The following is a 23,874-nucleotide window of genomic DNA, read 5'->3' on the forward strand; positions in this document are numbered from 1 at the left end:
AATGCAGGAAAACTCAGAGAGCAGGTTTGTTTCTGATCTTTCTGTACTCATAGCACCGGATCTCAGGAGCCAAGACGCAGATGATCATGGAGGACTGGGATTTCGTGCAGCTGCAGTGTGCCCTCTACATCAACAGTGAGCTCTCTGACATCCCCCTCAACATGGCCCCCAAGAAGTGGACTTGAGGCTTTGTTCAGTGCCTGAAGGGGAAGCAGGGTAGGTTCCTGACAAGATCTACCATTGTTACCTACTGAGGGAGTATATGGCTGTTCAGATCCCCAGAAACAGCACAGGGCATATCATGGAACCCTTGTTGGTTTTGATTTATTTAGATTGATTTAGAGGTAATCTGTCAGGGAAGAGGGTGGATTTCTCTGGCGGAACAGTCATCTCACCTGACCCCAACCTCCGGATTGATGAAGTAGCTGTGCCAGTTCATGTGGCCAAAATTCTAAGTTTTCCTGAGAAGGTAAATACCATTCAGCTGCCCAGTTCTTTGTTTCCAACCTAGTGTTTCCATTTTGATAGTTCATGCTACATATAGAGGCAAGTCCCCAGAAACCCACACAGCTTTGTGAAAATATCTCATTCCATTGTTTTTATGGTTTTAAAAATAGTCCTCTGTCTGCATATACATCTCCATGCCAGAAGGGGGCATCAGATCCCATTATAGACAGTTGTGAGCCTTACTGTGGTTCCTGGGAATTGAACTCAGGACCTCCAGAAGAACAGCCAGTGATCTTAACTGCTGAGCCATCTCTCCAACTCATTCCACTTTGTTAAACACACAACCTCTGTAACATCTACACTGGTGCAGTCATAGTTATAGCTGGTGGTTGTTGGGTTTTCATTTGTTTCTTTGTTCCGGAGGTGGAGATCCAGCCTGGGACCATGTGTGCCAGGCATGTAAACACTGGATCACTGACCTACACCCTGCTCCACACACCGTGGGATCTCACTGACTCTAAGGAGACAATTCTTTTTTTTTTTTTTTGACAATTCTTATAAAATAGCTATATTCAATAAGTTTATTTTTAAGTGGGTTTTTTTTTAAGAGAAGGTTTCACTATGTAGCTGTCTGTCCTGGAAATTACTATGTAGTCCATGGTGGCCTCGAACTCACAGAGCTCTGCCTGCCTCTGCCTCCCAAGTGCTGGGATTAAAGGCCTGTGCCACTGTGCCGGTCTCAGCTTTTTAAGTGTTTAAAGGGGTGATGGATAAAGTACTTCAGTTACTGTCTTTGTATTCTGTTCTTATTTTTAGTGTATGTGTGTGCATACATGCTTGAGTGTGAGTGCACATTTACACAAGTGTGCATGTGGAGGTCACAGGACAAATTTCAAGAGTCAGTTGTTGAGACAGTGAGTTCCAGTGATGGAGCTTAGGTCCTCAAACCTGCTGGCAAGTGCTTTTACCAAACCAATGAGCCATCTCACCAGCTCTACCATATCACTGTCAGGTAGAGACAGCATGAGAGGACATTTAGACATGTTGGTGTTCTGGAACTAAAGAAACAAAATAATAACAGAGCTCAGATTATCCTGTATACTCTTTTTTTTTTTTTAAACTTTACATGCATACTGGTAAGTGAAAGAAGTCCTTCTTGATTTATTTATTTTTTATGTATTCAGTGTTCTGCTTGTATGTATCCCCGCAGGCCAGAAGAGGGAGCCATATCTCATTACAGATGGTTGTGAGCCACCATATGGGTGCTGGCAATTGAACTCAGGACCACCGGAAGAACAGCCAGTGTTCTTAACCTCTGAGCTATCTCTCCAGCCCCTATCCTGTGTACTCTTACAGGTAGAGATGAGGTCAGAGTCCCAAGTGTCTAAGTCCTCTAGAGGGGGATGCTGATCTTGTGGCCTGGACTTCTCATTCAGCCTCCCTTAGCTGTTTCCTAGCATAACTGGGGCGTGGGGGTGATAACTGCCTGCTAGTTACTGAGAGGTTTCTGACTCTTACCATGCCACTGGTCAGGTCTCATCATTCATCCTTTCCATGGCTCCCAGGAATTATTGCTTCAGGGTGACAAGGCTGAGTGAGAGGGTTCTTTGCTGCACTTACAAACGACTATAAAACTTGACCCTCTGTGTCTTTCTAAAGGTCACAGCAGAGGATTTCTTTCCAGACCCCATGATCATTTCCATTCCCTGATGCATCAGTAGCTCTATGTGTTGCAAGAAAAGACAATCTATGTGTGTTTCTGTTGCTGGGGATTGAGCTCAGGTCCTCCCTAATGCTAGACTAGTGCATTAACTGATAAGCTAGCACCCCAAAATTGTTCATGTTCTTGACTGTTTATGACACTAGTTAAAAGTGACAGGCCACATTGTTGGGTCACATGCTTGATACAGCTTTGTGTCCTGTCTGTCCCTCTGTGGAAGTGAGGATTTGATGAGCCAGTGAGCCAGATAAAGGTGAAGAGGGTAAGATAGCGGCCAGAGTCCCTTGTGCAGACAATGTCTCGTCTGTACTTGTTTGTTATTCCCTGATGCTGTGGACATCTGCTGGGAATTGCCCTTTGGTTTTGAGATGTGCTACATTTGTCAAAAGGAACTGTGAATGTCTTTTCCACTCGTGGTGTGAGGAGCTGTGACTTAGGATGTTCACAAGTACAGTATGAATTTCCAAGACCACCAGGATAACCTAGAAGCAGTGGTTTCTGGAAAAACAAGTTTGTTTTCTAAGATGTCTCTCATTCTCTAGGCCAGAGTCACACTGCTGGCTGGTGGAGGAAGGTTTTCCCAAGCATAGTTGAGAAATGGCTGCTGCCCTTGATTCCTATAGTCTGTAGCCCAGCTTCTTTGTCCTCTGTCCCCAAAGAGGGCTTACATCTGATTCTCTGCACTGAAGTCTGCATGGGCCCTGTCTTGAATTTGCATAAAAACCAGTTTGCACCATAGGGAGCTGGGTGGGAAGACTAAGAAGCCCAGGAAAGCAGTGTGCAGAGTTCTTGGGGCTGGTGCGGTTTCTGTTGCAGGGAGACTTGACACAGGTATCACGGGAGGTTGGAGCATGAGCTGCCTCTCACTGCACAGGCTAGTGAGGCACTTGTGGCCCTGCTGTTCTCAGGCAAAGGAGGGACTCTTCAGGGATGTCTAATAAAGTGCTGTTGATGTGATTTCAGTACCTGTAACCTTGTGCTGGGGATGTGGCTTGGTGACAGAGTGCTTACCTAGCACACAAAAGGACCTGGGTTCATCTCTAGCACCATGAAAACAAACAAACAAGTAAACAAATGACCTGTAACCGTGAAATTGAATGGCAAGTCTAATTGTGTGCTATGAAGCAGTCTTCCCCAGGCAGCTGAGTCTCCTTCTCTTCCTGTAGAGAAGGCTGGTCAAATCCCTGGAAGACCTCTGCTCCCAGTATGATCTGACAGTGCGGAGCTCCACTGGTGACATCATCCAGTTCATCTACGGAGGAGATGGCTTAGATCCTGCTGCCATAGAGGGCAAAGATGATCCTCTGGAGTTTAAAAGGGTTCTGGACAACATCAAATTGAGATACATCACTCTCTTAGCGGGTACAGTCTTCTAGGGGCTCTGTCATTGGTGTAGATACTGTTTGTAGTACCACACTTCCCACTTAATCATCTCTGCCTCAGTACTAGATTGGTACCTTGCTGCTATTAGTTACTCTGTTTTCATTCCTGAGCCTATTGCTAGTCCATATCAGATGCTAATGGAAGAGGCTCTGGCTCCTCTCTTCTGCTGGAGTGGACTAGAGACAAGCTTTATAAAGAAAGGGTATTGGACAGAAGGCTCATTTCATATACTGTAGCCAGGAATGTGATTTGGAACCAATCTTTTTGAATAGTAATTGGACAAGATTCTTCTGGATTTCAGTCTAGTGCCTTATGACCCAGATCTTCTAGCAGCAGGAGGTGGTTCCACTGAGCTGGTTTTTCAGTTGTTTCTAGTAGTTGGAAGCCAGAAGTTGAGAATGGGTCAGAAAGCACTAAAACTTTGAGTAAACCGCATGAGCTTGAGGAGTGTTGACACACTTCCCCTCTGGAGATGTTTAGTTGGCTGGATGGTTTTTGTAGTGCAGAAGTTGAGTCCTGGACCTAGGGTATGCTGGACAAGGGCTCTGTTATGAACAACACTTGATCCTTTGTTATTCTTTTACTTTTTATTTTCAGGCAAGGTCTTGCTCAGCTGCCCAAACTGGCCTTGAATATGTTCTGCAGCCAGGCAAGCTTTCAAGTAGCTGAGATTACAGAGTGGGCCACAAGACCTGGCTACAGCATTGTTCCTTTTTAATACAAATCTGGGCTGGAGTTGAATTGGGAAGTAAAAGATCCATACTCATGAATTAGAGTGGAACTCTTTAAATAAGGTGGGGATTGCTGAGTGGAGTGATAGTGCATGCCTGTAGTCCTGTGGCTTGAAGGGAAGATGATCACGAGTTAAAGGCCAGCTTCACTCCATAGTGAGCTTGAGGCTAGACTGAGCTACCCAAGACTGTCTCAGACAAACAAACAAAAAAAGGCAGAGTATCATCTTATCTGGTTTTCATTTTCAGATGAAAAGTGGAGTCTAGAGTTTGTTAGCAGAGAGAGCCACAGGTTGCTAAAATCTCACTGAGTATTTTTATGTCTGGTAAATTCCTCTGCCTAGTGCTCTCCCTCCCCCTCACCAGGCATATGTCATGCCATGTCCTTTCTGTACTCAGGCAGTGTTTCCATGTCAGAGCGAACCTGCTCTCAGTAAGAACGAGCTCATCTTGACCACTGAGGCCATCATGAAGAAGAACGAGTTCCTCTGCTGCCAAGACAGCTTCCTGCAGGTAGGCTCTGCCCTGTGGTGGTGCGAATGTGGTCTGTCAAGTGCCTCCCACTGCATTTTGTAAGCCATGGTCTTAATGTGGTTTTTATTGTGTTCTGGGCAGTATCTCACTAGCCAGCATGAAGAATTAATGTCTTGTCTTCCTATTAGGAGGAAGAACCTAGAGAGCTGGATTGTGAGCCCTGTCACCAGTCCACGTCCACTCTCATATTCCTTCTGCAGCCATTCTGAACATCTGTCACTAGTGACTGCCATGTGTCTCAGATTGCAGCATTTTCCATCACAGATCAGAAACCCATTGCATTGTCTTCCCATTCCTCTTGAGGGCCTTCAACATTGTGTGCCTTGAGGGTTACCTTGGTTTATGTTTTGTTTTTGAATTTGTGGGTGCTGGGAATTAAACCTGGATCTTCTGGACGTAGAACCAGTGTTTTTACCTGCTGAGCCATCTCTCCAGCCCTATCCGAGACTTTAATTCTTACTTTAATAAAGCTCTTTCTTAAATGAAATCATTTCTATCTAGAAAGATATCTGAACTGCAGCATTACCCTTCATGTCTCATATCTTCTCAATGTAAAGAAAGAGTTTGAGCTAGGTATGGTGGTACACAACTTAAGTCCCAGCAATGGGTGGTAGAGGCACCCGCCTACTTTACAAAGTGAGTTCCAGGACAACCAGAGCTATCACATAGAGAAACCCTGTCTCAAACAAAACAAAAAAGGAAGAGTTGACTAGGCCAAGGCACTCTGAGAAGCTGTAACCATAGGACAGAAACAGTGATGTTCACAGTGATTGATAATGCTTCCAAAGAAGCCTTCACAGTGGAGGCATGTGAGTGTGGAAATGTGTGCCTAATGGGAAAGGGGGGCCAGATAATGGGATAATTCCATGGAGTCTATTTGAAAGTCAAAGGAATTTATTCAGGGTTTAACTGACAAAAATAATAATTGAGGTTTTTTTTTTTGCAGAATCCAGGAGAGTTGGGTCATGGTCCAGTTCGGTTCTCAGGAGAGCTCTGAGAGCATTGATCCACAGCATCAGCATCCAAGACCATGAGGTATCAAAGAGGGAGCAAGCATTTACTTCTCCCAGGTCTTAAGGGGTCTCTGTCTGGGCCTCACCCTGGCAGGGGCAGGTACCTTGCAGTTTCCTACTGCCTCACTAGGGGTGGTGCTTTAGGGTCAAGTACAGACAACCACTCCTACCTAAGCCTCATAAAGTCCCTAGAGTTATGCTGACCTCCTTCCCACAGTCTTATGGCTGAGATATGGTTGAAGATCACTCATGGGAAAAGGTTGTGTAATGAGAGCTAGCTACATTTTAAGTAGAGGGTCAGTTTCCCTAGAGTGGCTGGCTCCTTACAAGCACTGTGGAAGAGAACCAATATTTACATGTCTGCCTTGATGCTGTGTATTTAGCAGTTGCTAAGATATGTTACACTGTGTCCATTGTTGGAGGTTGTGGAATGATGCTGTCCAAATCATTGAGAATCATACAGTTGATGTGTGTTGTATAATCTTTTCATGAAATGAAAACATTGATTAAAAGGGTAACTGAGAAGATCAAGAAAACCAGAGATAAATATGGCAACAACAATAAGGCACAGCAGAGGTACGGCCTTCCCAGACTGGTGGGACACAGTGTTTCACAGATGCAGCTGGTCTTGACTGTGCACTTGGATTTGTCCTTCTATTCTTGTGTGCTATACCAGTTGGACCATATCCCCCTTACCCAAATAGAGAAGTTTCTGGAGACCTTTGTAGCCAGAGAGTTTTCTCTCCAGGTCCTGCCAAACCCCCAAAGTCTGACAGCCCACTTATAAAATAAACACACAGATGCTTATATTATTAAAACTGTTTGGCCTAATGGCTCAGGCTTCTAGCTATCTAATTCTTGCATCTTAAATTAATCCATTTCTATAAATCTATACCTTGCCACTTGGCTCTTGGCTTACTGGTGTCTTCACAGTCTGCTTGTCATGGTGGTGGCTGGCAGTGTCTCCCTCCACCTTCCTGTTCTCTCAATTCTACTCTCTATTAGTCCCACCTATACTTCCTGCCTGGCAACTGGCCAATCAGTGTTTTATTTATTGACCAATCAGAACAATTTGACATACAGACCATCCCACAGACCTGTACAGCCAGGATACCCTTCTCTGCTGAGCTGTCCTAGCAGTTCCAGGCCTGAATCTCCCGAGCAGTCAGAATAATTTCCCTTCCGGTACTGAGCTGTCTCATCGCAGCTCCAGGTATCCAGGATACCTCGCCCTCCAGGGCTGAGCTGTCTCATCACAGCTCCAGCTGTCAGAGCTGTCTTAGCGGCTCAAAGTGTAGCCTGACTTCCAAAGAAGTCAGGATACCCTTCCCAGAGTTGCAAAACTCACATTTTGGTGTAGAAACCCACAGAGTAGCAACAGTGACACCACTGCAGATGCCTGCAAGTCACCTTGTGGTTCTGGGAATTGAACTCAAGACCTCTTGAGCAGCCTGTGCTGTCATCCTCTGAACCACTTCTTAGCCACCTGATTTTTATGTGTATTGGTTGCATGAAAGAGAAAATATTAAACTAGCTAGCATTCTTGAGCACTAGATGAGTAGACATTTCATCCCTTTGATGCCATTACCTAGACATGAATAGCCATGAATGGTTTTTCTCCTATTTGGTTTGTAGCCATTCTCTGTAAACCCCAAGTGATGCAATTATATATTTCAAGAGACCCTAGACTATTAGAACTAGAGATACATCATGTTTTTAGGGATAAAAATTTGTCTATTCTCTAAGTTTGGCAGAAGAATAATGTCAAATGAGAAATAGCTGCTCCTGGTTGTAGACCAGCAACTTTGGATATCCAGGGTGGTTGGAGGTGTTCCTGCCTCCTGTAGTATACTGAGATCTATTCCAAGACTCTGTGTTGATGGGATACTGTCTCCTGTGCAGAAAAAAGATAATAGTGGTGGTCAGAGGAGCAAGAATATTGTTGAAGAGGGCAGAGTGAGGTGAACTGGATATCTCTTGTCATTAAATGAAGCTTCCAATACTGGCAATGGGTTACATTTAGTCAATTGGTTGGCCAAATGGGTCCAGTGGGACCCGAGACAAATCAAGGTATTGTAAGGCTATTGGTTGCTCTCCAAACTGATAGGACAGTGCTATTCTTGAACATGACACCAACATGACTCATTGAACATGGATCAGTCAAGCTTATGTCTCCCCAGATCCCTCACCGCATATGGACTAGATTTCCTGGCACTGGAAGTTACCCTGCTCACTCTCAAAGAGAAAAGTAAACACCAACGCAGCTACAATAGTGACCGCATCAAAGATATGCTGGTGCTGTAGTGGAACAAAGCTTTTGGAAGAAACCAACCAATATCTGACTCGATTAAGGCCCACTCCATGAGATGGAACTCATACCCAGGACTGCATGGGTGGACAAGTCCTGAGAACTGATAGGCTAGGGTCCATGGGGAAAACAAATACTACTGTTCTGCTCAAGGAGCTTAGCAAAAAAATGACTCCTAGCAATATTCTGCTGTACTCATAGACAATACCTTTGTCAGCCCTCATCAGAGCAACTTTCTCCTTTAGCAGATGGGAACAAATACAGAGACTTTCAGCTAGAGCATATGCAGAGAGGAAGAGATTTTGAACACTCAACCCTAAACAGGACATATACACTTAAATTCCTTCCCTCAGGACTTAGGGAAGAGGAGGTGAAAAGAATGTCACAGAATACTGCAGATGGCAGGACCATGATACATCTACTGAGGTGAAGCACAGATGTGGAGTGGAACCAGACTAATCCTGAGAAAAGCTGCACTGCATGTGTTGCACAGGGTATAGCTGGAGAGGGAGGAATGCCCCATCTATTTGGATTCCAGAAGATCACATGAGTACCAGATGCTGGACATTGGGCTGTAGGATTTGAATTAATAAGATGGATTTTGGTATTCTTCCCATCTGAAAATTTCTGTGCTTCAGCTCTTCTCTTGTGGAATAAGAAAATATCTAATTTTTTAAAAATTTTGTTTACCAGATCCAACTAATAGACTTTTGCTTTGTTTGTTTTTTAGAGATCTTGGACTTTTGAAGTGTTGTAATTTTTAAAGTTTATGGGATTTTTAAAAAATTACACTGTGTTTTATATTATGATATTAACATAAGAATTTGGGGAACAAGAAATAAATGGTTATGGTATTCAGATGATGTGTCTGTGTGTTATGCTGACAAGGAATAGAAGTCCTAGTTAACTTTATCTGTCCACTTAAAACAACATAGCAACAATACAAATTAGAATCTTAATATAGAACCTACATGGATCAGAAGGCACATTAATCATAGAGAAATTTTCTCTCATGGTTTTATATAATTATACTTGATAAACATTTTCTGTATTACAATTAAGTTTACAGCATGTGTATTTGTATTTGATAATAACATTTATGGCCTGACCACTTAGGGTTGGATAACCTATGATGGGATTTGTTCCTAGGAAAGGTTAATTTTCCCACCTAGATTTTTGAAATATTCTGGGTGCCACTTCACTGTCATATATAAAAGAAACTACCTAGGAAATAAGATTAAGTTTAAAATTATTGTTGAACCTTATTTCGTGTTATTAGTTATTATGTAAAATAGTGTTCTTTAAAGCAAAATTAGTGTAACTCAAAGAGGTGGTTGGCTTCATGGACTATGTCCATCCATTATCAAGGGTAAACTTCAGAAGTTAATCCATTTATTTAAATTTAAACATTAGCATTAAATTAAGGTTAATAATTAATATGAAGTTAATTGTAGTCCATCAGAAGTTGTCGTAGAATAACATGATACGTGAAAATGAGCAAGGCAGAGGAAAGTTTTATACTTTCAAATGTTTGTTAATATATCAATCCGGATAATTTATTGCAATGATTGTTTGTTGTTATTGCATATCAAACAAGTGGGCTTTTTTGCTGTGGTGATGAGACTTACTGACTGAGGGGAAAATACAACCAGTATTTTCATTTCTTCAAAGAAAAATTTATTGTCCATATAATGGCATATTATAGATTATGGAAACTGTACATGAATTACTTCCAACAGTTTTTGAACAAATTGTTGGCACAGGATAGGGCTATTTAACATTCCTTTTGGGAGAATCTTCTATTGATATCTCATAAGAGGCTGAGAATTATTGTAAGTACATACCATGAAGGCAAACTTTTCTCTATCCTTTTCTTATAGATGTGTAGTGAAGAGTCTTTTAAGTCAACAGTTAAGAGGCCATTCTTTTTTTATTTTATAATTTAGTTTAATTTACATATCAGCCCCGGATTCCACTGTCCTCCCTGTCCCCCCCCATTCCCCTCAGCCCACTTCACATTCCCATCTCAACCAGGGAAAGGACTCCCCTGGTGATTCAGCTTAGCCTGGTAGATCCATTTGATGCAGGTCCAGTCTCTTCCTCCCTTCACCCAGGTTGAGCAACGTGTTCCAGCATAGGCCCAAGGTTCCAAAGAGCCATCTTATGCACTAAGGACAGGTCCCGGTCCGACTGCCTGGGAGCCTCTCAAACAGTTTAAGTTAATCTACTGTCTCACTTATCCACAGGGCCTGAACCAGTTGGGGGCTCCTCAGTTATTGGTTCATAGTTCATGTGTAGCCACTAGTTTGGCTATTTGTCCATGTTCTTTTTCCAATCATGGTCTCAACAATTCTTGCTCAAACAATCCCTACTCTCTCTCGCCAATTGAACTCCAGGAGCTCCACCTGGAGTCTGGACGTGGATCTCTGCATTGGCTTCCATCAGTCATGGAATGAGAGTTCTACCATGACAGTTAGAGTGACTGGCCAACCAATCACCAGAGTTGGTCAATTTGGGCTTTGTCTCGACCATTGCCAGTAGTCTATTGTGGAGGTATCTTTGTGGATTTCTGGGGACCTCTCTAGCACTTTGCTTCTTCCTATTCCCATGGAGTCTTCATTAATCATGGTCTCTATTTTTTGTTCTCCCTCTCTGTTCTTGACCCAGCTTGGATCTCTCGCTCCCCTAAGCTCTCTTTCCCCTGACCCTTGCCATTCATTAACCCCCCACACCAGATTGCTCATATAGATCTCATCCATTTCTCTGTCATTGGGCAATCTCTGTGTCTTTCTTAGGGTCCTCTTTTCTAGGTAGACTCTCTGGAGTTGTGAGTAGCAGTCTAGTCATCCTTTGTTTTACATCTATTATCCACTTATGAGTGAGTACATACCATGTTAGTCTTTCTGAGTCTGGGTTACCTCACTCAGGATGTAATTTTCTAGATCCATCCATTTGCCTGCAAACCTCCTCATGTCATTGTTTTTCTCTGCTGAGTAGTACTCCATTGTGTATATGTACCACATTTTATTTATCCATTCTTCAGTTGAAGGACATCTAGGTTGTTTCCAGGTTTTGGCTATTACACACAATGCTGCTATGAACATAGCTGAGCGTGTGCCCTTGTGATATGATTGAGCATTCCTTGGGAATATGGCCAAGAGTGGTATAGCTGGGTCTTGGAGGAGATTGATTTCCAATTTTCTAAGAAAGCGCCATATTGATTTCCAAAGTGGCTGTACAAGCTTGCATTCCCACCAACAGTGGAGGAGAGTTCCCCTTGCTCCACATCCTCTCCAGCATAAGCTGTCTTATGCTGAATGATAGATAGATAATGGATGGATGGATAGATAGATAGATAGATAGATAGATAGATAGATAGATAGATAGATAGATAGATAATGGATAGATAGATGAATAGGTACATAGAATTACAGGACAATTATGCTGATGAACATATACACATAAGTTCTCAATAGAATGCTTGCAAATCAAGTTCAGGTTCACATCAAAGAATAATCACCCACCATGATCAAGTGGTCTTCACCCCAGTCCTGCAAGGATAGTTCCACATACATAAAACACACTATTTATTCCACCACATAAAAGGAATAAAAGACAGAAACTACATGACCATCAGAGTATAAAAAAAAAAGGGCCTTTGTAGAAGTCCAACCTCCCTCTGTGTTCTTGATCCAGCTGGGATCTCTCACTCCCCCAAGTTTCTTTCCATCAACCCTCACCCTTTATTACCCCCACTCATGTCCAGGCTGTTCATGTAGATCTCATCCATTTTTCTGTCATTGGGCGATCCCCGTGTCTTTCTTGGGATCCTGTTTTCCAGGTAGCCACAAGGAATAGGAGACCATGGTAAATGAAGACCACATGAGAATAGGAAGAAGCAAAGTGCTAGAGAGGCCCACAGAAATCCACAAAGATACCCTGTGGGGCGTTTACCCACCACCCCCACAGTTCCCCAGAGTTTTCTTGAGTGCGAGCAGCAGGAAATATTAGATAGAAGGATTTATAGTGGAGAATCTTGTGGAGATAAACAGATATAAAATAAAGGATAGCCTCGAGAGGGCCTGGAACCTATTCCAATGTGCCCCGACTGTCTCTGGCCCAGGGTTTTTATAGAGACGCCAAGGGGGTGGAGCAAAAGACCTCCTCCCCCAGCACAGCCAAGTGCAGACCATCTCAGACACCTGTACTCAGGCCTGTGGTCCTGATCATCCTCTATTCGGACCTGCTGGGTAAAGCCATGAGGAACCCAAGAATGGGCTCCCACAATACCCCCATAGTAGACTGCTGGCAATCTTCGAGACACAGCCTGAACTGACCTGCTCTGGTGATGGGATGGCCAAACACCCTAATTGTTGTGTTAGGAACCCCATCCAATGTCTAAGGGATCTGAATGCAGAGATACATGGCTAGGCCCTGGATGGAGCTCCTGGAGTCCAATTAGCAAGAAAGAGGAGGGTTTATATGAGCGAGAACTGTTGAGACCAAGGTTGGATAAAGCACAGGGACAAATAGCCAAATGAATGGAAACACATGAACTATGAACCAAAGGCTGAGGGGCCCCCAACTGGATCAGGCCCTCTGAGTGGGTAAGACAGTTGATTGGGTTGATCTGTTTGGGAGGCATCCAGGCAGTGGGACTGGGTCCTGTGCTCATTGCATGAGCTGGCTGTTTGAAACCTGGGGCTTATGCAGGGTCGCTTGGCTCGGCCTGGGAGGAGGGGACTGGACCTGCCTGGACTGAGTCTACCAGGTTGATCTCAGTCCTTGGGGAGACTTTGCCCTGGAGAGGTGGGAATGGGGGGTTGGGCTGGGGGGAAGGGGAGGGAGGCAGGGGGGGTGAGAATAAGGGAATCCGTGGCTGATATGTATAACTAAATTGTATTGTAAAATAAAATAAAAATAATAATAATAAAAAAGTCCAACCTCCATTCATGATGAATGTCCTGGAGAATCTAGGAATATAGAGGATATATTTCAACATAACAAAGTCATTGTACAACAAGCCCATGGCAGCATCATGCTAAATAGAAAAAAAAAAAACCTCAAAAAATTTTTTGAAAAATTCAGGAACAAGAAATGGTTATTCTCTCTTTCCACTCCTATTCAATATAGTACTTGAACTCTTAGCTAGAGCAATAAGACAACTGAGGTAGATAAAGAGGATACCAATGGAAAAGGGTGAATTCAAAATGTCCTTATTGCAGATGATATGATTCTAAACAAATAAAACTAACAGTTTATTAGAAGTCCCATAATCTGATGAATACATTCATAAAATTGGAGAATGCAAAATTAACACAGAATAGTCAGTGGCCTTCCTGTATAGCAATGACAAACAAACTGAGAAAGAAATCAGGGCAACAATTCCACTCACAATAGGCTTCAAACATATGAGACATTTGAATTAGCATACTTTTAAAGCACACTATTTTTTTGGGGTGCAGTGAACTTTATTGATGGTTTTCAAGAGAGTAGGGTTCCCTAAGCCCCTCCTGTTGTTCTGGGGGTCTGGGATGGAAACTGTGAGGGAGATGCTCAGTATCGGGGGGCTGAGATGGGACAGGAACTGCTCAGCAGCTGAGGGTCTCTCTTGCTGTCCTTGCTGGGGTGGGTGGTGGTCCAGGCGGGCTTCTTACTCCTTGGAGGCCATGTAGGCCATGAGGTCCACCACCCTGTTGCTGTAGCCAAATTCATTGTTGTACCAGGAAATGAGCTTCACAAAGTTGTCATTGAGAGCAATGCCAGCCCCAGCATCGAAGGTGGAAGAGTGGGGGTCACTGTTGAAGTTGTAGGAGACAACCTGGTCCTCAGTGTAGCCCAGGATGCCCTTTAGTGGGCCCTCGGACACCTGCTTCACCACCTTCTTGATGTCATCATACTTGGCAGGTTCCTGCAGGCAGCAAGTCAGATCCACTACAATGGACACATTAGGGGTAGGGACATGGAAGGCCATGCCCGTGAGCTTCCCGTTCAGCTCTGGGATGACATGCCCACAGCCTTGGTGGCACCGGTGGATGCAGGGATGATGTTATGGGCAGCCCCACGGCCATTACGCCACAGCTTCCCAGAGGGGCCATCCACAGTCTTCTGGGTGGCAGTGATCGCGTGGACTGTGGTCATGAGTCCTTCCACAATGCCAAAGTTGTCCTGGATGACCTTGGCCAGGGGGGCTAAGCAGTTGGTGGTACAGAAAGCATTGCTGATAATCTTGAGTGAATTGTCGTACTTCTTATGGTTGACACCCATCACAAACATGGGGGCGTCAGCAGAAGGGACGGAGATGATGATCCTTTTGGCCCCGCCCTTCAAGTGGGCCCCAGCCTTCTCCATGGTGATGAAGACACCAGTGGACTCCACAACATACTCGGCACCGTCGTCACCCCATTTGATGTTGGTGGGATCTTGCTCCTGGAGGATGGTGATGGCCTTCCTGTTGATGACCAGCTTCCCGTTCTCAGCCTTGACTGTGCCGTTGAACTTGCCATGGGTAGAGTCATACTGGAACATGTGGACCATGTAGTTGAGGTCAATGTATGAAGAATAATTTCAAAGAATTTATGTTGGAAAATGTAACTCACTTTAAAATGAGTGACAATCACAGAAACCACAAAGGAAAAGTTGGTAAATTTGACTACTGAAGCCCCGTCTGGAGGCTGCAGGGTGGACATGGGGAGTAGCTGATGGCTGACAACACTTTTGGCCATCCTTGCAGTGTTTGGTGCAGGAGTTTCCTCAATTCTAAATATTCTTTAAGGAAGGAGTACCCATTTTCTGCCTCTTGGACACTTTTCCAAAACAGTTCATACCAGACATGGCATAATTATTTGATTCCAAATCTTCAATTATAGAGATAGACCGGATTCTTTTGTAACTGGCTTTCTAGTTGATCCCTCCTACCCAAGAAACCAGACTAGTATTTCATCCTATTTTAGTCATCCATGGTCATGAAAAGGCCACTGAACATCTTAATGACATGAGAACTACAGGTGATCCAGATGTGATGTTGGATCATCTTTACTCCTTCCTTTCACTCTCTAAGTCATTTGCTCATGAGGATCAGTGAAGAGGAGAATACGACTGTGTTGGCTGTTCTTGGTTGTCAATGTGCCTACATCTAAGGTCAACTGACACCCAGAAAATAGAGGGCACAGATATGGGCCATTTTTTGCTTCATTTGAAGTAGGACGATCTATTTCTAGTCTAGATCTTAGAGGTAGGAAGTCACACCTTTAATTCAGATCTTTAATCAATATGTAATCTGGACTATGCTTTCTGTTTGAAGCATATGGAAGGACCCAGAAGAAGGAAGCTTTTCCTCCTCTGCTTCCTCCACCTTGTTAGCACATCCATTCCTTCACAGGCATAAGAGCATCCATTTTGAGATTACAGCATAGACTGCAGACAGCTGAGACATCCAGACTTGTAGACTGAGCAACTACTGGATTCTTGGACTTTTCATTCATAGCCAACCATTGTTGTATTAGCCAGGGTACAGCTTGTAAGTCATTATAACAAATCCCTTTTCAATACATAGAAAGATTCATTTTATAATTCTGTTGTGCTACAGAGCCCTGACTAATATACCAGGCATGTAGAGAGGACATTCTAGAACAGTTTGTGTGTCATAAGAGTCTCAGGTCACTTACAAATTTCCAATGGCCACCTTCCTTTAACCTAACCCTTCTCTAGGTGCTTTTTTACTTCAGGGGACTCAATTCTCCTCCTCTACATCATCCTAACCAATTCTTGGCATGCTTTATTTCTCATATTATTGGGTATGGATATTAGAATGGTGTTGGAGCCTATTTCCAGGTTTCTTAGTGGCTTTACCCAGCAGGTCTGCATAGAGAGGATGATTGGACCACAGGCCTGAGTGTAGGTGCCTGAGATGGTCTGCACTTGGCTGTGTTGGGGGGAGATCTTTTGCTCCACCCCTTGGTGTTCCTTTAAATACCCTAGGGCAGAGACAGCCAGGCCTTCTAGAGGTTATCCTGTATTTTCTTTCTGTTTCTCCGTCGTCTGTACTTCTAAGTAATTCCTACTGCTCCTACTCAAGAGTATTTGGGGGAAATGTAGGGGTAGTATGTAGCCTCCCCATAAAATGGGAAGGGCCAACTATTGTCAGTGTTTATAAATGAGCTTTCAACTCCTTATGGGTGAAGTAGTGAAAAGATTCTAATGAAGCAGAGAGATATTTCTAGCTTTGAAAGGAGGAGGAGCTAAATAGCTTTCCCTGTGTCACAGAAGAGATTCCTGGAAAGGAAACCTCAGGTTCTGGTCAGTTCAGGAAGAATTTGCAAGCAAGCAATGGCTGTGCCTAATGACATCAGCAGTCCCTTCTCTGGAATTCTACTGTATCATGGAGAGCTCTTTGAATCCCCTGTGATGTCACTAGTGTTGTAGCAACACCACATGAGCTTAGGACATTAGTTCACTGCTGTAAGGTTCCCCTACAGAGATGTGGTCAAGATTGAGGCGTCTAGTTGAGAGAGAGAATACACAGCGTGGAGAGACCAGAGCGAGGAAGAAAGAAGCAGGCCCTAGGTCTCACAGGAAAACATTTTTTATTTTTTGGTTTTTCGAGACAGGGTTTCTTTTTGTAGCATTGTGCCTTTCCTGGATCTCGCTTTGTAGACCAGGCTGGCCTTGAACTCACGGAGATCCACCTGCCTCTGCCTCCCGAGTGCTGGGATTAAAGGCGTGCGCCACCACCGCCCGGCGAGACCAGAGCAAGGAAGAAAGAAGCAGGCCCTAAGTCTCACTTGAAAACATGGAGAAATCTCTGGTGCTGGGGAAGACACAGTGAGTTCAGAGGAGGGGCTGGGCAGCTTTCTGGATGTGATGGGCTTGAGCCTTCCAGAGCTAGGGCTCAAGATCTGGGAACTTCTGGGAAGGAATAGGCCTATCCTGCTCTGGGTTCCTAAAGAGCAGACCCAGATCAAGGATCCATGATGGTTAGTTTAACAGATTCAGGAATTGACAAGCCTTTAGCTGCATTGGTGGGTGTCATCTGCTTTCACTCTGAGTTGGGAAGGAGGCACAGAGAAACTAATAAGATTTCTGTACTATAACTGTGTTCCCTCCCACACACACTGGAGTTTTTTAGTTGTGTGCCAATAATAATAGGGAAAGGAGACTGCACTGACAAAGCCTAAGGTTTTCTCATGCTTTACATCTCACCACTATCAGGGCAGGAATACTAAATGCTGCTGCCTTCAAATGACCCCTGAGGTTTCTGAATACCAACTGTTGATGGCGTACAGGTCTGCAGTTCAGCCTGAGAGCTGTTAGATTCAGTGGACCTGGACTGAGACTGTCCCCATCCTGTTAGCTCTGGGTGTCTTGAACTATCAGTGATGATGCACCCCCCCATGGTTTCCCCATTAACATGAGAGTCTGAAGTGTAGAGCAAGTGAGGCGATCATTTATACACTACCTGAGTGTGACAGTAGCAATTTTCTGGTTTCTCAAAGCACTTGGCTGAGGGCTCCGAAGCTACAGAGCATTCTCTGTAGCTGTGAATAAGCTTTAGAAGGATGTCCCCTGGGTTACATTGTCTAGAGAGACAGAGGAAACCTACTGACTTCTGAGACATCCACCTCCCTATAGAGAGATGGGAGAACTGACATCCACAGAGGGGGAGACTCAAGTCTGGTCTTTGAGAAATTGCTAGGACAAAGACTCATCTGTCAGTTACTACCTGAGCATCTTTCAGTGGGTCAGGTTTGACTGAGATGAGGTAGTGCATAGGGCAGGTACTGTGCTTTTACTTCTAGACTAGGCAATTACTGAGATACATAACTTTGTCTAATTAGGTTGTCAGTGTGATATAGCATATGAATGGACATGGTTTACCCCAGATCACTCATTTGTTCTTGGTTCCACCAAGTACCTTCCTGAGACCACAGTCCAGTCTTCTGAAGAATTTGCAATCCAGGCTGAACATGTTGCTAGCTCCTCAATTCAGGACTGCCAGCAAATTCACGAGTGTGATGTGTGGCTCTGGAAAGGTCTCTGGCAAAGGACCCCTCGTATGTCTCCTGTGTCCTTTGCCTGCCCTTCTCATGCTCCCATGAGTATTCTTTAAGCTTGCTGCACCCCTTTCCTTCCTAAGGGCATGTGCATTGTTACAGGTGGATCCTCATCAAGATTTAGTCTTTGTGTAGCTCTAAGTAAAGCAACATAATAGTGACACACTACATATTGTCCCCTTGACTGTGACACATTTGTCCTTACATATCTCTGTCTGGCCTCTCACTAGCTATTCATGTTTCCTCACACTTGAGTGCAGGAATGGACCATCACTCTTCCTGGGAGTGTTTGCTCTTGTGTCTCAGGGCTCACCTGGAGAGTCCCAGTTCTTATCATCTCCAGCCTTACATGTCACTAGTTGATTACAAATTTGCTAATATCGTGTTGGCTTGAATTTATTGCGGTGTTGATTCAGGGAAATTTTTCTGATTAACTAAGGGACATTTCATTGTTCTGACAGGACACCCACAACCTCCCACCATATCCACATACTGTAACAGCCTTGTGAATCCTCCACAATGTGCTTGTTGACATCAGGGGATCGACCTTTCCTTCCCACCATTTTGACTTAATTCCCTAGCAATATTTATTTCTCATGTTATTGATTAGAGATTTCAAGAAGGGGCCAGGCATTGCCTGGGATGTATTTTGAAGTGAGTCTTCAACTTCCCATACATGAAGTAGTGAAAATATTCTAATGAAACAGAAAGAGATCTTTGGCTTTGTAAGGTGGAGGTGCTGAAGGTCTTCCCTTGTGTTTCTGGGAAGGCTGCTGGGAAGGGCAACATGGTTTTGATGAAATGCAGAAGAGCTAGTTAGTGGATAAATGAGGACTGCCGGGGGTGACACTAATCATCCCTTCCATGGAGATTCTATTCTATCATGGAGAGTGCTTGGTGTTCTCTGTGATGTCACCAGTGTTGTGGCAACACCAATGACTGTGGGTGATTCCTTCAGTTCCCATGGACATGTTGGCAAGACTGAGCAGGCTGCTTGGGAGAGAGAATGGAGAACATGGAGAGACCAGAGAGAGAGGCAGAAGGAAGCTGGCCTTTGGTCTCAGTGTAAAACCTGGAGAAATAAATGGTTCTGGGGAAGGCACAGTAAGTACAGGGCAGGGGACAAGACGCTTTCTGGAGGAGGTGAACTTGAGCTGATATTTCTAGTAGTAGAGCTCAGCAGCTGGGAAATTCTGGGTAGCAATGGGCCAGTCCAGCTCCTCTGGCTTTCTAAAGAGCAGACCCAGAGTCAAGAGTTTCTAAAGGTTAGTTTAGGAGAGCCATGAATTGTCCAGGTTGCAGCTGCTTTTCTGGGAATTACTTCAATTCCTTCTGACTGAGAAAGAGGATTGGGAGAAACAGATGGACCACTGAGCTGTCCCTCTCTGGGTAGGGTGTTGCTGCACGTCATCCTAGTGGATTCCTTCAGTTTCCATGGAAATCTGATGCCAGTAGGAAGGGAGGGAAACCCCCTTTGGCCACATAACACATGTTCAAAATTTTTGGTCCTAGACACACATGATGATGACTTGGTGCTTCTAAGCTCTAGGGACAACAGGCCTTACTTGCATCACATCAGATGTGAGCTGACAATGTCATTCACTTCTCCTTAGCTGGGCTACCTCATGCCTTCCAGGGCCATGGGACTGCACTAGGGAGTGAGGCACATGATTATCCACAGTGGTTGAAGACAGAGACAGAGCTCAGGGGCCCCAGTGTGAGGATAGCTGCCCTGCTGTTCCGAAGCTTCACTGGGTTCCTAGCTTTTCTCTTCTTTAGGTTTCTTCTTGGAACTCAGCATGGACTCTCCTGGTCCTATGCCATTCAAGAATACATGCTCATTTGTCTTTGTCTACCTGCAGGGACTACTGCGGTGTCACCATCCCAACTCTCCACCATCACTGAGCAGGAGCAGCAGTTGAAAAACATAAACTCACCATTCGCTTACATGATATGGAATGTGAGAGAAATGAGCTGCGTGGAATCCTGGCCAATTATACAAACAAGGATTTGAACAACAGGTAGTCATTATGCCCAGTTCTCTGCTGACCATCTTGACACCACAGTATCAATCCCAGGTTTCCTGAGGAACAGGAACCTGAAACTCCAGGGTGTCCTGCTGCCTAAATTAATTTTCATGAGTTCCTTTGAGATGCAGAACTTGGAGCCTGGGTTGGAATTAGATGGGGACACAGGCTGTTTTGCTTCCTCCAAATGAAAAGGAGTTCCTGAGGCCTGAATTTCAGTCTCGGGGTAAAGAAGGTAGTGTGTGAACTCTGGACATAGATTTCAAGAGTCCTTGACAGGTGTTAGCTTGTGGGAGATGTTAGGTGCTGTGAGTTTGTGGAGAGTCTTTGTACTTGACCAGCAGATGAATGTCTGAAAGCTCCTGGCAGCAGCTTGAGGGCTCTGGTCCATTAATCCATCTCAGGGTGTGGCTGGAAGGCCTGGAGCTCATCACAGCTCCCCTCTGGTCTTCTTATACTCTGTGACATTGTCACATTTCAACATTTCTTGGGCATCCTGATTTCATGTGGTGTGTGTGTGTGTGTGTGTGTGTGTGTGTGTGTGTGTGTGTGTGTGTGTGTGTTTCCATGTGTGTGTGCCTCTGAGAGTCTTGGGGCTGGGAAAGGGTCTGAGAATTTAACATAGGTCCAGGTGATACCACTATTGAAGCAAGGGAACCCCACTTTGAGCATCACCATCCTGCTCACTGTGCTCACCTCGGTAGAACATATGAATCACCTGTGCAGTTTATAAAACCATCCTGAAGTTGGGGCACCTCCTTGGAAATATAATTGTGTGTTCTTGTTCTCTGGTAGTTATAGGCAACCAAGAATGAGAATCCCTGTTCTGGATACAGGAGAAATATTATCATAGGTTTCTTGTATGTCCAGATTTGTGGCACAGAATCCTTGGAACTTCTTAGAGTGCTTATCTAAGGCTCCAGCCCACTGAGGGTGCTTGCAGCAATGGCCCCAACCCCTTAAACCTCCTGGCTGTTGTGTCCTGAGGACAGGATAGGATGTTTACTAAGAACCAGGAGGTCCCAGTGTTTAAATGCCAGGATGTGGCATCCACTGTGTTGGAGTAGTCCATGACACACCCTCATTTATGTGATTCTTGTTGAGTTCATGGGCTTCTTTTCTCCTGGGGCCATGCCTTACCACAGGCAGAATTTCGAAATTGCGATGCTTGAAATAGAACACAAGCAGGTGATGTCAGATCTCCATAAATTGCCCATGGAGATTAGTGATGCCTTGGACAAGTGCAAGGGGCTGATTGAGGAGACTGAATACTTTAGGTAAGTGGCCAATAGCTTGGGAGGGATTGTTTCTGCCCTTCTTTTTCCTTGACCCAATGTGAGGGCTCTGGTTCTAGCCTGTGTGCCTCTGAGCCAGTAGCCTGCCTTATGGCCCTTCAATTTGTGCCTCTTGGACTCAGTTTTGCAAAGTGTGAAAAAGCACTGAGGCCCTCCTATTATTGTCCTGCCCAACTCAGGAGCCCTAGGACAGAAAAATGGTTTCCACCATGATGGGGATATCTGGCAGCCCAGGTTCTCTGGGCACTGGCAGGGCCTTCTCAGATCTGTTTTGCCTGGGATCAGTAGAGAGCAGTTATTCCTGTTGGGACTTCTGCCCTCCTTCAGAGAGTGTTTCCCCTCTACCTGCTGGTGCTTTCCCAATATCAGGAACAGTTAAGCACAGGTGTGGACTGCACCCTGTTCTCAGAGGGACAAGATCCCTTTTGGTACCAGGATTTTCAGAAGTCGTTTGAATCTGTCTGGAATTTGGTTCTTCTCTGGATTTGTCCTACATTTGGTGATGCTGGCTCAGCTACTGAGAGCTCCATTCTTGTGCTGTCTAGGGACCGCCAACTTTTCATGGTTGGTGGTACTTGGAGGTAGGGATGGCAAATGGAGGCTCACTCTGGCTCACCATGTTTTGGTGATTGTTTAGTTACCTCAATGGCCGCGTCCTACGAGAGTGTACTCAGCTAAAAAAGAAGGTACATGGGTTGAGACTCCAGAACATATTGCTGTAGAAGGAGCAGAATGAACTTCAAGAGATCTGTGAGGAGGTGAAGAAGCTCTTGAAGGAGGCCCATGTGAAGATCTGTGACCCCTGTGCTGAGCAGCAGCAGGTAGGCTGAGGCAGTTGGGGCAGGCTGCCCAACTGTTCAACCATAAACATAGAGACACCCCTGTAACCATCCACCCACCCATCCAGAATCCATTTCTGTGATCATTCACACGTCTTTTCATAGAGTTAGCCTCTTGCTAGATACTGGCTGATTAGTAAGCCACCCTCCTGCTCTGCTGGAAGTGCAGTATATTCAGAGAGATGGGTCTGTGAGATACCACACACCTACATGTCATTATATTAGAATCTGTTATGCAGGGAGCTAATTGGAAAATACCACAGAGCTCTCATTAATTAGGTCAGTGGCCTGTGGCTCATTTGCATTCTGGGGTCATGTGAGATCATAAGTAGGAAGCAGCATGCAAGGACTAGAGCACTAGGCCAATGTCAAGTGAATGTTTTTCATTGTCAACTTTTAGGGTGGCATGTGGGCTTCTCCTTTCTTCCTGCATCCCATTTTGTTCACTTTCTTTAGCTTAAGTCTTGGTTCATACTGTCAGAAGCTGAGTATCAGCTTGTCAGCCCTGTTTTCTGTGAGTGGTGCTGGGCAGTTCTCCCATCCTGGAGTTTCCAGTCTGGAGCTGACTCAATGACCACAGATGTGGGAGGACTTTGACACCCTGAGGGTTGGGGTTACAGATTTGAGACTTGAAGAGAACATTTTCTCCAATCACCTCAACATAGTTTGACTAAGCTGTGTGCTCTACCCTAGGCATTTTTAGTCTCCAGGGAATGGATACCTGTGTTGTGGTCTCTGTTGAAGCATCTGATGTGCATAATCTAAATTCATCTGTCCACTCAATATGATATCCTTTTCTTTTTTCTGCTTGCTCTTGATTCCTGTTGTCTGTGTGTGATCCTTAGGTGTATGTAAATGTGTACATAGACCGGTGTGTTCAGAGACTACATAATGAAACCCCATGTTGTCATCAGTTGCTTACTCTCTTCTTCCCTCGAACCAAGGTCATTCACTGAACCTAAAATTTTCTGTTTGGGCTCCCCTGGCTGGCCAGCACTCTAGATCTCCTGTTCTTCAATGGGGCCTTCTGTCTTGTTTTGTCTCATCTAATTGTCACAAGTTTCAATTGCTCAGAAAGAAAAAGGAGTGAGTAGCTTTCTCTTGTGTTTATACACTTTTATTGCTTTGGTATATGTGTGTTTTTAATAAATAACAAAAATCAAACAATACAGCCATTTTAAAAATAAAAACTAGACTTCTTCCTTTTCACTACACAGAGCTAACACCACAGGAAATGTCTTGTTTGTCTCATTGGCTTCACAACACGGAATCCCACAGTGCATCTCCTTGCTGACATTATGTTGCTGACTATATCATGTGCATGGCTGTGTCTCAGCACCGATTCCCTCTCATAGTTGTGCAGAGTGCTGGGTTCCTGGAAAGTACTGCATGTTATGTCGCTGGCCTCCTTCTGACTGTAATTGGGGCTGAATTTATACCATATTTACTGTAATCTGTTGAAAACTTCCTGGGTGTTGACCATGGTCACTCTCTTTCATTTGAGCTATCCAGGTCTTCTTGGAGG

General features: G+C 44.5%; 1 long non-coding RNA gene and 1 pseudogene across 4 annotated transcripts in view; one reads left to right on the top strand and one right to left on the bottom strand.

Moving 5' to 3' along the window:
* Positions 1 to 23,874, top strand: part of LOC143267308 (uncharacterized) — a 43,993-nt gene that overhangs the window by 4,911 nt on the left and 15,208 nt on the right. For 2 of the 4 annotated variants that reach the window (XR_013042303.1, XR_013042300.1), the window contains exons 3-7: positions 54 to 216; positions 3,334 to 3,529; positions 4,681 to 4,794; positions 5,762 to 5,850; positions 20,051 to 22,331. This is a non-coding gene — a long non-coding RNA (uncharacterized LOC143267308). The remainder of the gene's footprint in view (positions 1 to 53; positions 217 to 3,333; positions 3,530 to 4,680; positions 4,795 to 5,761; positions 5,851 to 20,050; positions 22,332 to 23,874) is intronic. The other 2 variants (XR_013042302.1, XR_013042301.1) reach the window with 1 other exon arrangement.
* LOC102928108 (glyceraldehyde-3-phosphate dehydrogenase pseudogene) lies at positions 13,547 to 14,685 on the bottom strand (annotated as a pseudogene).

This window comes from Peromyscus maniculatus, chromosome 9, assembly GCF_049852395.1.
Source record: "Peromyscus maniculatus bairdii isolate BWxNUB_F1_BW_parent chromosome 9, HU_Pman_BW_mat_3.1, whole genome shotgun sequence".
NCBI classification, from domain to species: domain Eukaryota; kingdom Metazoa; phylum Chordata; class Mammalia; order Rodentia; family Cricetidae; genus Peromyscus; species Peromyscus maniculatus.